Raw genomic sequence first — 12,660 nt, 5'->3', positions numbered from 1 at the left:
GCACCCTCGTGTCCCCTGGGGAAGGGGCTTCAGGCACCCTGGCCTTCTGCACGTGGGTGGTCTGGGGCTCCCCTAGTGCCACAGCCCCTCGCACCTGGCTGACTGCTCCACAGGACGTCCACCTGGGGACAAGCCCTGATTGGTCTAAGCCAGAGAAGCAATGTTGCTGTGTCCTTCCATTGGTCAGAGACAAGGTGACCTACTTCCGACCAATGATGGGGAGATGTGACAGGAAGACTGGTACCAGCTGCCACCATGGCCCTGTGTTCACCTCCAGGCTGTCCCCAGGGGGTTTCCCCACAGCTCTGGAGGTGGGAATCCAAGGGGAAGGCGCAGGTGGGGCAAGGTCCTTCCAAAGGGACAGGGGTCTGCTCCACACTGACGGGTCCGGGGAAGCCTGGCCCACACACTTCTCAGGCTTCCCCTGAGGTGCCTCTGCCCCTCACACCTGCTGTGGTGAAGGCTCCAGCCGTGGTACCTTCAGCATCTCAACCCTTCCGCATTTCCAGACTAGGTCACACCTAGGGTCAGAGGGTTGGCACCTCAACAATGACTGGAGGGCCACAGTTTGCCCCGTGACCTCTGTGCACCTGCCTCCGGCAGGTCCTCCCAGCCTCCACTCCAGACACCCCATGCCTGAGAAGCAAGAGGTGTGCAAACAGAAAGTCCCCTTGCTGCTACCGTGTGACCAGCTGGGGACAGATGCAAAATGGAGGAAGGGGGTGATCAGGAAGATCAGGGTCACCACCATTGATGGGCCACCTCTTCCCTGGCCTCCTCTACCTGCGTTTCTTGCTAAGAAAGAATCTCTAAGTGTAGCCCCTGTCCTTGACATGCCAAGACAGAGAGATGTCACCGTGGGAAGGGATGGGAGCCACCGAGGCTGGCTCAGGTCCAGGTTTCTCGCCCAGGGCTTCACATCTATGGGAAAGTCACTACCACTCTGATCTCCAGTGTCCTCTATGATGGGGTCCTCTCTGCACACAGTCTCCTGGGATCTGCAGCCCATAGACACGCACCTCTATAGGCCAATTCTGGATGGTGGCCTTCCTTTGAACGTGTGCCCGGGGCGCAGGTGAACCCCCTGGGGCAGGCGATAGGGTGCAGAAATTCAAAGTCCAGCTCCAGTACCTAAGCTGGGTACCCTGGGCCAGCCACTTTCCCAACATACCCTCAGTGTCCCTGCAAGAGGCACAGATGAAGCCCTGTGGGGTGTCATTTACACACAGTGGGGACATCAGCATCAGCATCCTCAGCACACTGAGAGGTCCCTGCTGGGAAGGGTAGGAAAGAAGAGGTGACCACCTGGCGGGCAGGGTGGCGAACTCCCGTGGAGGCTCAGGGTAAGGGGTCTGACCTGCTCCCTGTCCTCACCCAGGTACTCCGAGGCTTCAAGGTCATAAGGACCATCTGGCCTCTCCTCACCCCCAGAATGTCACTCCACAACTTGTGGTTCTGAGGCTTCCTCTGAGGAGCCCTGGCGGACAGGCTATAGATCTGTTGCCCTCTGTCCATATACCCCCCCAGAGTGAGTTGTGTCCTGGGGTGCCCAGGCCAGTCTCCCCAGATGGGACAGCTAAGGATAGTGAGGCCTGTGGGGGGCTCAGACGTCCTTAGACCTGGGACGTGGGAGGATGCATGGAGGCCCGGGTGGTGTTGAGGGTCTCCAGGGGATGCCCAGGGTCTTGGTGTGGCCTGGCTGTGTTCATGGGGTATATGGTGGTGTTCATGGGGGACCAAGCAGGGAAGCCCAGGATGGGGAGAGCATGGCCTGTGCCCAAGAGGGACAGGAACCTGTTGAGCCCTGAGTGGGCAGGTGAGCTTGCCGAGGGGCCAGGCCCACCTCCGGCCTCCACTTCCGCTGGCTCCCAGAGCTCTCTGGTTGCCTCTGTTGACTTTCACTGTGCCATTTATTAACCGCCTAATCCCCCCACCTTCTGCCGCTTGGCGTCCTCCATTCCCGGGCTCACTAAGCCGGCGAGGTGCAGGGTCTGGGGGAGGCTGTCTGCACATGCCCTGAAGCCCACCAGGTCTCTGCTTTAGGGACCAGGTGATAGGGGCAGGGGGGAGGATGGACTGGGGTGGCCAGGGTACTGGCTTAATGAATACCGGGTGGACTTACTGCAGTGGACATCCATCCTCGGGTAGTGCCCAGGGTGTGACAAGGGTCAGGGCTCAGCCTGTGATTGGGGATCGGCCGGTATTCAGAGTTGGAGCCTAGTTAGTTATCAGGAATCAGTGCTCTCAGTCTTTGGTCAGGGTCAGTATGTGACCAGAGTCAGGGCAGGACCCAGATGGTGACCTGGGATTAGGGCTCCTTCTGAGAACTGTCAGGAAGGTCCGAGGGCTGGAAGGCCCTGTGAAGCCTCTGTGCAGCCTCTGGCCTAGGCCCTCCCTGCCATGCTTCCTCTCCCTTTCCGTCCTGTCAATTTTGAAGACCCACTTTGAGGGACACATCCATGACTCCGCAGGCTCTGGGCCAAGTTTGTGTCCTGGCTGTGCAGCCCTAGGCAGGTTATGCCACCTCTCTGAGCTGCAGTTCTTTTGGCTTTGCAATGGAGCCCTGCCCTGCCCTAGTCAGTCCCTGCCATGGAGGCAAAGGGAGGTTGGGGACAAAGTCACCCGGCTGGGGAAGGTCAGAATGCACATTCACGTTCAGGATCCACCCCTGGAAAAGGAGACCCCCACCCAGGAGCCCGTGGCACGTGTGAGGGGCCGCAACCTCGCCTCTCCTGACCTGCATTTCCCCTGCCCAGCCCCCGAATGGTGTTAGGAAAACCCGCAGATCACGCCAGGTTCTCACACTGGGGAGTTGTGAGGTCGAAGGCTGGAAATAGCCTGAAATCACCCCTCCCTGCCCCCGCGGCCAGGGGCAGCAGGGTGGGGTGGAGGAGGGTGCCCAGGGTAGGCAGAGCTGCTGGGGTTGGCCCCAGCTCCTGGGGAGGCGGCTGTGGACTGAGAAGTTGAAACCATGGCCAGGAGAAAATGTGGCCATCTTTGGGTCCTGGGCAGGGTCAGTGCCTGGGGGCCTGTACCTGAGCAGCCTGGGCTCTCCTTGTCTGAGAAAGGCAGTTAGCCCAGCAGGCCTTCCGGTGGCCACGGGAACAGGGTGGGGGAAATGATTCAGGCCACCTGGTCCTCAGTCCCCCCAGCCAGTGTGGAGGAAGGCTCCTTCCCTCCTTTCCCTCCCGGCAGCCTGCCCTGGGTACCCACCTGTCACTCAGGCCAGCAGCTTCACATCTCTGGTCCTCTCCCAGAAAGCACATGGAAATAGTCCTACCCACAGGCGCGGCCCGTCGGAGTCCAAGTAGGACTGGACCGGCTCCCTACCCAGGAACCAGCACTCTGCCAGCCCCTCTTCTGGCCAGAGGGCTTCTGGGTGCCCACACCCCTGGTGCCCATGGAAGCACATGTCCTGCCTGAGTCCCAGGGACCTTGATCTTTCCAGGCCTAGTGCCCCCAGGTGATCCTCAACCTGAGAGAAAAGGCGGCCACCCAGGATTTGGGGCCGGCAGTGCACTTCTCTAGGGAACCTTGAGGGGGCAGACAGATGGGAGGCAAAGCTGGCGTGAGGCTGTGGCAGAGGACCTGGGGCTGACACAGGGCTGGGCTACTGAGGGCCAGCTGGGTCCCTAGAAGCACTTTCCTCTCCTGGCCCTGCCTGGGACCTGGAAGCTTGGTCCACCCTTGGCCACTGGCCCAGTGTCCCTGCAGGGTCTGGGCCCTCAGGGCTGGGTGGGCAGGAAGCAGAGACAGTGGATCTATGGGAAACCACGTTCCCTGGCTCTGAAGGCAGGTGGGGCAGAGGCTCCCGAGGCACCATGGGAAGGAGCTGTCTGTGGCCCTGGGGGTCTGGAAGAAAGGACCTGTCCCGTGGGCTGGGCTGAGTGAGTGCAAGCACAGAGGCAGCCGTGGGGCTGGGAGTGGCCACAGAGGCACCAGGCGTGTGGCACCAGAGAACAGGAGACCTGCAGTCCCCTGCACTCATCACGGGGCCAGCCCATCCGTCTGCTCCCCTGAGGTTCCCATTGCAGATGGAGCAGGTAAGGCATAGAGCAGGCAGGAAACCCGCCTGGATCACCCAGCTAGAAAAGGGGAGCAGGGGCCCGACAGAGTGGTGCTCTCCGATACAGCAGCCACATGTGGCTATTTCAATTCAAATAAACTAAGAGTCAGTGAAAGTAAAACTCCAGATCCTCAGGCCACAGACATGTTTCCAGTGTTTGGCAGCCACTGGGGCTAGTGGTCGCCAGACTGGACAGAGTAGACCCACAATGAGCCACCACCGTAGGTAGGGCCATGGACAGAGCCACAGGGGCATGACCTGCTCTGCCAGGAAGGAGAGGCCAGGGTGGGAGGGGAGGGGGCAGGGGGGCTCCCCCAGCCCTGGTGTCCTCTGCCTGCCTCGAAGCTGGGCTGGAGGGTGGCCCGCACACCTCTCAAAACTGCTCTTGCCTTGACTGGCTCTGCACTGGACACAACAGTGACCACAACTGGCCCGAATGCCACATGGACAGTCAAGGACGGTCTCTGAGGAGCTTCAGACATGGAGCTGCTGGTGTGAGAGCCTGGGACTCCCTGGCACTTGTCTTGTTGGGGACCCTTCTCTGGAAGAGCAGGGGCTGCTGGGCAGAAGGACCAGGGAGGGTCCCAGGATGTTTGACTTTGCTAATGGCTGGGCTGAGAGAGCAGTACCTGCCGTGTGCCTGGGACCCGCCAGGCTGCCAGGGAAGCTTCTGGAGGAGTAGGCCCACCGAGTCTCACCCCGGAGGACCTGGTCAACAGAGAGCTACGAAGCCTCTGCTCAGTGTCACTTCCTCCCTGACAGCCTGAAGGCCAGGGTGCAGCTGGGCCAGGGAGGGGCTGGGGGCTTGAGGGCAGAGTAGAATGGTGGCATGATGGCAGGTCCCACGTCCTGACTATGGCTTGTTGCCATCACAATTAATCACAGTGCATGTGACTTAGCCAGGTACTCCCTGTGTTCAGGTCCCTAAAGGTACTTCAGCCTTGGGTTTGCAAAGCCCACTGGACAGCTGGGAGGACCGTGCTATGTTCAGGACCAGAATCCCCGCCTGCCCCCATCCTGCCCATTTACTGTGGGACCCCAGTCCTGAGAGGGCCCCTACCCACCCGAGGGTTCCTAAATGCAAGGGGTGGACCACAGGACTGGGAGTCAGCGAGCTTGGCTCTAACCATGCTCCCCTAGGACCTTACAAAAACCCCTGCTCCCTAACAATGAGAGAGTCCTAAGTGAGGATGGCTGGAAATACATGGGGCTCTGAGGCCTGCCTCCCAATGCTCCCCTCATGTTTCTCTGATCCCCATCCTTTGAGGCTACCTTAGAGTCTACACAGTCTTGGGACCAGAGGCCTGTGTATAAAGCTGCCATAGGATTGGGGTTCAGTGTGTGACCAGGACTAAGGTTCAGACGTGAACCAGGATCAGGGTGCAGTACTCAATGTGTTAAGCCAGGATCAGGGCTCAGCTTGTGGCCAGTCAGGAGTCACGGCTGAGTCTATGGCTATGGCTCCAGCTCCATTTCTGGCCACAGATAGTGCTTAGAAGGTGCTAAGTGTTGTGCTCCCTCTGGGTTGTGTGCGGAAGCTCCAGGACTTGGTGTCCAGCTGATGAGACCATCAATCCTAAGCACCCAGGGCTTCTCCAGTGGCAACCGGGACGCAGGAAGGAAACTGACTTGGATGTGGGATGGTCCTGATAGGGCCAGGGCTAGAACAGGTGTCGGGAGGGGGACTGCTTTACGTAAATTGCAGACAAATCTCAGGGTTTAGAGTTCTGGGATCCTGGAGTGTCCAGGATGGGGAAAACTGTAAATACCATGCAGTCGAGACATTCACGTACCAAGTTGGAAACTGAGGCACCGCAGGTCACCCTGACTGCTTTAGCGGGGAGGTCCTGCCGCTGGTGCTCAGGGCCAAGCTGAGGCGCCCCCTCCTTGGGGAGGAGTGTGGGTAGACCAGCTGCAGTCTGCTCCACCTCTGGGGAGTGGAACATCTGGACTCTGGATCAGAGACTGGGGTGGGGGGCAATTTTCTAAGGGGGCAAGTCAGGGGGAGCAAGCAAGGAGTCCCCACATGGAAAGGAATGATGTGCCCCCCAGAAGCCCCAGTGTGGGAGGGAGACTGCGCTGCCCTGGATGACCCAGTGTGTGGGGGTCCCAGTCTCAAGCCAGATGCCAAAGCCTGCCCAGGGACAGCTGCTGCCCTCCCCCACCAGCCAGGGAAGGGCCTTTCTGAGATCCTGACTCAGAGCCGCGCTCCTGCTGCCTCTTGGCCTGATGTCAGAGGCCCTCTGGTGGCCACTGGCTGCTACTGCAGCGAGGAGAAGGAGACAAGGGCAGCTCAGCCAGGACCTGGGGAAGGAGCAGCTTCCCAGGACACTGCCTCTTTCTGTCATTGTCAGATACTGGGGAAGAAGGCCCCTTTCCTGGAAGAGGAGGCGAGTGTGGTGTTGCCCAAGGGCTTGTACTGGGACGGGGGCCCTCCCTGCCCTCCCCTGACTGCCACCTGGTTTGGATCTCTGTGGCCCTCTGACCAGTCCCTCAGGACACCCTTGGAGCTCAGGACTCTGGTTGGCCTTGCAGGGGAAACTGGTGTGGACAGAGCTGTGGGGTGAGATGTGCAATCTGCCAGGGTGCCCAGTTGATGTGTGTTGCCCTCCTCCTCTGGAGATGAGTGGAGGACGATGCTGGCTGTGAGGCTGCTGGAGAGGGTTAGTTGGAGGTTACGGGGTGGCCATGGGATGACAGTGTGGGGTGGATGCCGAAACTCAGGTTGAAAGTGGTGATGGTGGTTGTGTGTATTGGTGTCAGATGTTGGATTTGGGCAGCAATGCATAGGTGGCCTGCTAAGAGGGTAAGTGTGGAAAATACTGGACACTGGGTCTGCATCCAGAGTGGACCTTGCATCTGTGAGGCGGGAGCAAGGACCTTGGGGCAGAAGCATTCTGGTGAGAAACACCTTGAAGCAACTTCCCTGAAGCTCTTGCTTCAAGACTCAGGTTTTCATTCTAGAGGGGCCCCCTGAGGGTGGCGGGTCAAAGGTCTCAGAAGCCGGGAGAGGGACCAGGGATGGCTTAAAATGGGAGAAAAAATAGCCAAAGGCACTTAACTCCATCAGCTGAGAGAAACAAAATCTGAACGTGGGACTGGGCTGTCCCCACTGTTACCAAGTCAAACAAAGGGAGGGAGTGCCTGGGGACAGCCACACGGGGCCACTTACTTCCAACTCTACCTCCTTCTGGCTCTGTCCCCAGACCCCTCACAGCTCTGAGCACTCCTTCAGGGGCAGGAGTCCCCCTGAAGGGAGATGGGATCCCCCTAGCCTAAGCAGTCCAAGGGGCCTCCCCCACCTGCTCCTCTCCACAGGTCCTGAGCCTGTGCCTGTGACTTTCCCCTGCCCATCACTCCTCCACCTATTCATACATCATGGGTCCACCAACACTACCCGTCTATGCAGCCCAGCCATTTCCAACCCTGTTCCAACCCCCTCCCTGCCCCATGCATTCTGTCCTCCCTTCTATCCACCCTCCACCCTTCCATCCGTAATTCCACAGGATTCCCCAGTCGCCGGTCCCAACGTCCGTCCGTCCGTCCGTCCATCCATCCATCCTCTTATTCACCCTTTCTCCATCCCTCCACCCACGCACCTATATTGTTTGTGCACAACCCCTAACTTCCTTCTCTCCATTCTTCCGTCTGTCCATCCATCACCCATCATCCATCCGTTCAGACGGCAGCCACTCCTGCTCCTGGAAGAGGCCGAGGGCTGAGACCCAACTCCTGGCATTCCTGCTGCATGGGGCAGGAGCCCGCCTTCCTAGGTGTGCGCGCCTGTGTGCGTTTCACCCCCCACACCCGTTACCCCGCTCCCCTCCCCCACACCCCGCCCCCCGCTCGCGCTCCCCCTCTAATGTGTGATCTGGAAGCTCTATAAAGCCTGATGTAATCCGTAATGCAGTCTCTGGCTCCCGATTCGGGATCCAGTTTCAGAGAGCGAGAGATTGGGGAGCGCCGGCAGCCGGGCGGGGGAGCAGCTCTCGCCTCTCTCCTCCTCCTTCTCCCGGTCCTCGGCCTCCTCCTCCTCCTCCCCGCGCCGCCCCGCCCCCGGCTCGGCTCGGCTCCCCCCCCTCAGGAAGGGGAAAAAAGGCGAGAAGAGCGGGGCAGGCGAGAGGAGCCGAGCGGCGGCGCGGCCGGAGAGGGAGCGGCGGGCGCAGGCGGCGGCGGCGGGCGCGGCGTTGGCGGCGGCCCCGGCCGAGCGAGCGGAGCGGGCGAGCCGGCGGCACAGGCTGCCGCGCCGCGTCCTGGCCCGGGCCCGCGCGCCCCGCATCGCCCGCAGAGCGGGCATCCGGACCCTCTCGGCGCCCCGGGGGCTCTGGCAGGCGGGGGGACGGGGAGGGGCCTGCGTGCGCCCGCGGGTGCGCTCCAGGGGGCGTCTCGGCGAGGCCGGGAGCGGGCCGGGGGCGGCAGCGGTGGTAGGAGCCCCCGCTCGGTCGGGCGCCGGGCTCGGCCGCGGAGGACGCGGGGCGCTCCCAGGGATTTGCAACTCGCCGGATCAAGTCCTCACCGGCGGGGCCGCTGCTGCTGGGGAAGGTAAGGAAGGCTTTGGCGGGGGGCTGGGGGTGCGGCGGGAGGGGGCGCAGCGCTAGTGGGAGGGGATCGAGAGAGGGGGGCGCCCGGACTTCCCAACTTCGCGGTTTGGGGCTTCGTAGATCCCTGGTTTGCGCTCGGATCTCGGGAGTTTGGACCCCCCCCCCCCCCCTCTCCTGCCTCCTCCAGCGGCGGCGACAGAATCTGGCAGGTCCCTGCGCGCCCGCATTGGGCAGGCTGAGGAGGGGGCGACCCTGGACGTGGGAGAGGCTCCTCCGTGCTGCTTAACACCCCCCCCCCATCCACACATACAGCCCGGCCAGACTGGCAGGCTGAGCTGGGGAAAGCACCCCCTCCCCATCACATGCACAGACCCTGGGAAGGCTGGGGAAGGCGTTCCCGTGGTGCCCCTCACACACTGACGCTAGCAGGGGTCTAAGGGAGCCCTATCTGGCCCCCGCAGCCACACAAGGATGGGGGATTCTCGGAAGAGACACCCCAAGGGTGGCCCTCCTTTCCTAATCACTCAGAGCCCCCTGCATACATTACATGGGCCGACACATTCCCCCCCCCCCGCCCCGCACTGAGCCAGAGGAAGGCAGAGAAGCCCCCAATCTCCTCCTCACAGCCCTCACCCACAGACCCGGCATTGGCGGTGGACAGTCCCGGGAGGTTGCCCCCACCCCAGTTCAAATGGAGGGCTATCCTCGTGCCCCCCACCATCACAAACACACACGCAAACGCCCTCGCTCATTCCCTCCTTGTCTTGCTGTCCACTCGGTCGGACGGGCGGCACGGATAAGCCGCTCTGAACTTTGGGTCGGCCTTTCGCCCTCTCCGCGAGAAGCCGCTGGGCTGGGCGCCGAGCACTCCCGGGTCCGCGTCCCCCGCAGGGAGAGGCCGCCCGGCCCTCCGCGGTCGCCTCGCCGGTTTGGAGCTGTGCGCCGCTGCCTCGAGGAACTAGCACGGCCCCCGCCCCCTCCCCGGGAGGCTGGGGGCTCGAGCTCTGGCCTGGAACCCTTTCCCCTGTTCGGCTAGACGAGGCAGAGAACGCCTCCGGCCTCGGGAGGGGGCGGCGGAGCTGAGAGTCGCCGGGAAGCTAGGCGGCCGGGAGGGCTTGTCGGAGGCTGCGGCTCTGAGCACTGGTCTCTCCGCCTGGCCGCGGCGGCTCCTGCTTGGTCACTCCCGGGCGACCCGGAGGGAGCGTCCAGCCTGACACCTCAGACTTGGGTCTGCTAGGCACCTTACCCTTTCCACTTTGATTTTAGGCTTCCAAGTTTCTTGGCGCGCACAGACCCGGGCTGGGGAGCAGCCTTAACCCACTCCTCCTTTAGCACGCCTTCCTTCCCCGAGGTCCCATCACGTCCCGTTCCGCCGGGTCTGGGGCGAAGATTCCTTAGCGGCAACTCCCAAGGAGTTGAAAACATGAAGGCGTGTGGGTGGGCAGGGGGCGCGCACTCCCGCCCCAGAGGATCCTCAAGGCATAAGTGTTGCGGAGGGGGCTGAGAGGTCTGCGTTTCTGCCCTACCCTGGGGACCCAAGAAGACCCTCAGTGCCCTCTCTCATAGATACAAACACACGCCCCCCTCCAAGCGAGAGCCGCGCGGGCGGAGGCGGAGGGAGAACCGGGGGCTGGGGTCCTTTCTCACGTCTAAGAGCCTGTATCAGGTGCTTGGGGTCTGGAAAGCGGATATAACGTCTCTCCTAACCCTCGGACCTTAAATTCCTCTGCGACCCTCGTAGCGGAGGAGGCAGCAAGGCAGGTCGAGGGGGGAGCCGTTTCCTCCCGGACCGCGGGAGGCCACGAAACTCTGCGTCCGGAAGCCAGGGTGCCGCCCGGTCGGGCTTTGAGTACCCCCACAAGGTCAAGCAGGCGAAGGAGGGGGCGGGGGCTTCTGCGCGCGCCCCCGCCCCCGCCCGCGCAGAATCGGGGCCTCGGGAGCGGGTGTGGGCCGCCGGGCTAGTCAGTCCCGCGCGCCCGACACCCGCGCCCGGTCCCCGGAGGCGGACACAGCGCGCGTTCGGGGATCCCGGAGCGCCAGGCGCCCCGCGTCGGGCTCTGTGCCCTCCCTTTGGGCTCGTCAGCTGCTGCTCGGCGCTGCTTTCTGACTTGTTGCGCCAGGATCTGGGGACGGGAAGCCGGCCGGGGAGCCCCGGAGCCCGGGTGGCGGGGAGGCGAACCCCAAGGCCAAGGGATGCGCCAGGGCGGCGCAAGCGGGGAATTTGTCGCCTTCGATCCCGGAAAGGGCGTTAGTCCCCGCCGCGATCCCGCGCGGGGGCGGAAAGGAGGCGATTCGTCGCCTTCAGCATCACGCCGCACTCCTTAGGATCCTGGGCCGGGGAGGGGACGCAGCCAAGTTGCAGAGCCCTCCAGTCCCTTCCCTTGCCTGCAGGCTCCGGCCCCTCTAGGGCCTCGGTGGCCGCGTCCGTGAAATGGGTCGCGGATTACCCCGTTGGTTCCCTTCCATCCCCGATCCCTAACGCTCCTCCGAGATCCTACGTTCTGCGTCCGCAGCGTGCAGGGTCTGCAGCGTCCTGGCCGGCCGGGTCCTGGGGCAGATCCGCACCTGCGGATACAGCCGCGGGGCCCGGCAGGAGAGGGCCCTGGCAGGCTGGGAGAGCGGCAGGGGCCTGGGCAGCTTCCGGCGGCGCTCTAGTGTCCGGGCCCGCACGCCTGGCCTAGCCCCGCCTCCCGGAGCGATCCTGAGGGGGCCAGATCCTGTCCCCGAGGTACGCCGCGGGGCTCCAGGCCGAGGCGTCCGGCGCGGGTCTGCGGTGGTGGAGGGCGGAGGGCCGGGCGCGCTACTGCGGACGGCCGAGAGAGGGCGCGCGCGACGCGCCCGCGCCAGCCTTGCCCGCCCCTTCCGTCTCCTCGGCTGCCGGCCCGCGGCTCCCGCCCCATCTTGGGCAGCCCCCGGCCGACCTCTCTCATGCCTCGCTCCTGCAGCTAGGGCCAGTGACGCACCTCGCGTCGCAGCCTGAGTCCCCACCACTGTTTCTCCCCAAACTCACCTGGCCAGAGTCAGCTTTGTACCGGCGTAAGTGTGCGTGTTTGTGTGCACGTGTACATGTGTGCTACGCATGCACGTGCGTGTCCGTGGGTCTGCAGGCTGTTAGCATATGTGTGCAGGCATGCAGACTTCTACACCGGTGTGCATGTGGTGTTAGTCTTGTGCGAGTGTGCGCCCTACACAGCAGGAGGTAGTGAAACCACATCTCACCCCAGCCCTGGTCAGGTCCCAGTGCAGTGCTTGCACCACGTGGACCCCGACCAGGAACTCTGAAACCGGAGGGTTTTGTTTCCTTCTGGCTACCTGCCAGCCACTGTCTCATTGCCCTCCCAAAGCGTGGCCTCCCTGGCTCCAGCTGCACCAGTGGTCAGTTCTGTGATTTCTGGTAAACATACAGAGCCTGGGGTTCCCTTGGACACAGCCCAGAGGAAGTGGCACACACTGATTGGTTGCCCATGTGTGCACACTTGCATTGGGAATACTGTGGTAGACAGGCCTGACCCCCCCACCGTACTGAGACATGGGAGGAAAGGGGTCCCAGAGCCTGAAGGGCCCGTGGAGTAGAGGACAGCTGCTGCAGGATCACAGGGTGCTGCTCCCCCAGGAGGCTCCCAGGAGGAAGCAGCAGCTAAATGGTGTCCACAGAAGGCGTGTGTCAAGGGGTCCGAGGTTCTGAGCAGAGGGAACAGCCACCAAAGACCCGGCGCCCAGGAGAATGCAGGAGTTGGGAAGGAAGACAGGGAGAACCAGGGGCTCCCCATGCGGTGGGGCCATACTAGGGTCCCTGAAGACCTTGTCCTGTGCTCTGGGAGCTGAGGGAAGCACTCGAAAGGTCTTAGGGTTGGTGACTGGGCCTGATGGACATGTCAAGGGCGTGGCAGGCTCTCCTTTGGGCAGCCAGATCACAGGGGAACAGCAAGGAACCAGGATGCACACCCTCCTGAATGGCTCGCACACCCACTCTGCACGGCACAAGAGCAGCAAGCACACTCATCACAACAGCATTACATACAGCCCTGACCTGACCTTGGACCCCCCCTCACA

The 12,660-nt window shown here is 62.7% G+C and overlaps 1 protein-coding gene across 2 annotated transcripts in view; it reads left to right on the top strand.

The window, feature by feature from the left end:
• The first annotated feature begins 8,462 nt into the window (after positions 1–8,462).
• Positions 8,463–12,660, top strand: part of Adgrb1 (adhesion G protein-coupled receptor B1) — a 75,962-nt gene continuing 71,764 nt past the window's right edge. For both annotated transcript variants that reach the window (XM_046449078.2, XM_046449076.2), the window contains exon 1: positions 8,463–8,608. The gene's annotated coding sequence lies outside the window, so the exon portion shown is untranslated. The remainder of the gene's footprint in view (positions 8,609–12,660) is intronic.

This window comes from Marmota monax, unplaced genomic scaffold (genome assembly GCF_021218885.2).
Source record: "Marmota monax isolate L192 unplaced genomic scaffold, Marmota_monax_Labrador192_F-V1.1 WCK01_AAM20220418_F8-fsc00073, whole genome shotgun sequence".
NCBI classification, from domain to species: domain Eukaryota; kingdom Metazoa; phylum Chordata; class Mammalia; order Rodentia; family Sciuridae; genus Marmota; species Marmota monax.
Note: the sequence above shows the minus strand (reverse complement) of the source record. Positions and strands in the feature narration are given on the sequence as shown.